Below are 2,572 nucleotides of genomic sequence, written 5' to 3'. Positions count from 1 at the left end.
GACCCATAGCGACCCTGTACAGGGTTTCCCGAGGGTGTAAATCTTTACGGGAGTAGAAGGCCTCATCTTTCTCCAGCGGAGCGGCTGGTAGTTTCGAATCGCTGACCTTAAGGTTCGCAGCCCGATTCGTAACCACTACGCTAACAAAACTGGATAGGGTTTCAAAAGTTTAAATCTTCATGAGAACAGAAAACATCATCTTTCTTACAGGCTAAAGCTAAGTAGAGGCTAGCAGGCTAAAACCATGGACCTTGTGATTCAAAGTGCAATGCTTATTGCATGGAACTACTATGCTCCACCATGGTGATAGAGTCTGAGATAGTAAAGTTCATGAGTGGCTATCTAAGGTACAGCTATTATTCTCTCCATGTGCAGAAGAAAGAAGAGTGATGAGAACTAAAGAGACTTGGAATCAATTAGTATAAGAGATAAGGGAACATGTGAACATCAGTCTCCACAACTCTAAAACCAGAAGAACTAGAGGGTGCATGGCTACCACTACCAACTGCTCTGAAAGGGATTACTTTAGAAGATCCCGGAGAGAGTGGCAGAATATATGGAACATAACTCAGTAATTAAAAAGAAGACTGGGCTTATTGGTCAGAAAGAGAATGAAGGAACCTGAGACTATGGCCCTTGACCACCCTTCAAGAATTCACCCTTGTGGCCCAACTTTCAGCCAAGCAGAAGGTAGGTGTATATGGAAACAACAACACTACTAAAGTGTGCTCACTATTAATGATGGGATGGAATGGTCCATCATTAAAAATCAATATGGCCATGTAAACCAGCACATAATTCACAATAAAAACTTAAAAAAAAAAAAAAATCAATATGGTGCCTGTGGGTCTGCAGGCAAAGCAAGAAGATGGTGGCACTGTGCGATTGAAGAGGGATATTTGTAGAGCAATTGAAATGTTGGGAAAACTACAAAGGAGTGGAGAGGTATCACCACAAAAAATTCAGGCTTTACAAAGAGTTCTTCAAAGTGAGTTCTGCAATGCTGTAAGAGAGGTATACAGACAGGTCTATGAGACCATAGATATCCATAGCAGTCCTGAAGTGAGAGCTAATGCAACTGCAAAAGATACTATCGCTACATTTGATGCCAGTGAAGGACATTCTCATCCTCAAGTTGTTGAGATACCAAAATCAGAAGAGGGCCTTGGATTCAATATTATGGGAGGCAAAGAACAAAACTCTCCAATCTATATATCTCAAATAATTCCAGATGGAATTGCTGATAGACATGGGGGCCTCAAATGAGGAGATCAACTTCTTTCTGTTAATGGAGTGAGCATTGAAGGAGAACACCAAGAGAAAGCTGTACAACTGCTGAAAGCAGCTCAAAGAAAGGTTAAATTTGTATTATGATACACACTCAAAGTCTTAGAAGAAATGGTGTCATGCTTTGAAAAACTTGAGATCAGCAAAACACAAGAAACAGACCTAACGTAGTTCAAAACTGTATACTCCACTTTGTTTTTAGCAAGAGAAGTTTTGCTTGTGACCTACTGGTGGCTGCAATGCCAATGACTGTAAAAGAAAACAAACATAAGCTTCCAATGAATCCTCCTTGACATTTTATAAATGCCTATTTTAATATCATTTATGATTCTAGAGATGCATAAACTTTTTTCTGACAAGAAAAAGTAAAAGGTGATGAGGGCAGTTCTACCCTGCTGTTTTTATGTTGTTGTTCTTAAGTGCCATTGAGTCGGTTCCGACCCATAACCCTGTACAGGGTTTCCAAGGCTGTACATCATTATGGGAGTAGAAGGCCTCAGCTTTCTCCCACGGAGCAGCTGGTAGTTTCGAACTACTGGCCTTCAGGTTCACAGCCACTTAAGATTCGTAACCACTACACTACCAGAGCTGTTTTTATAGGCCTTTTCAAATGCAGATTTTATCATAAAATTGTTATAGATTTTCAAGAATGCTTTTTAAATATTAAAATGTACTTTTAAACTCTTAATCTTGAAAAACAATGCTTTCTTCATTTGGCTGTTTATTTCAGAATAACAGTTTTCCAATTCTTTTTTTCTTACTCTATTTTTTTTAACCTCTGAAATGTCTTTACTGTTTTCCAAGAAATTGGGCATATCACTATAGCATTGTTAGCATCACTGTCATTGTTAGCATCACTACAGTGTTTTGTACTTTTGAACACACACAAAATATCTACAGTCAAAGGAAAATAATAATTTAGCCTAGTAGAAGTATTTTATTTTCATTTAAGCACAATGTATAATCAATATTCATTTGTACTGATTTGTAGAAGTTAAGTTTTTAAACACTGAAGCAATCATTGCTAAAATATGTATTCTTTTATAATACTAGAGCAGTGAAGTAAAGGATGTAATTTGATTGTTAACATCCTTTCTATTTATATTAGTAGCCTAGTGGTTACAAGTTGGGCCGCCAACCTCAAGGTCAGCAGTTTGAAACTACCAGTGGTTCCGCAGGAGAAAGATGAGGCATGCTGTTCCCATAAAGATTTATAGCCTCAGAAACCCTGTGCAGGGTGACTATGAGTCGGAGCCGACTCCACAGTACTTAACGACAACAACAA

The 2,572-nt window shown here is 38.4% G+C and overlaps 1 pseudogene; it reads left to right on the top strand.

The window, feature by feature from the left end:
- Positions 1-834: 834 nt before the first annotated feature.
- Positions 835-1,458, top strand: LOC102829415 (annotated as a pseudogene).
- The last annotated feature ends 1,114 nt before the right edge of the window (positions 1,459-2,572 follow it).

The sequence above is a fragment of the Chrysochloris asiatica genome, unplaced genomic scaffold (genome assembly GCF_000296735.1).
Source record: "Chrysochloris asiatica unplaced genomic scaffold, ChrAsi1.0 scaffold00323, whole genome shotgun sequence".
NCBI lineage: Eukaryota > Metazoa > Chordata > Mammalia > Afrosoricida > Chrysochloridae > Chrysochloris > Chrysochloris asiatica.
This window is presented reverse-complemented; position numbering and strand designations above follow the sequence as displayed.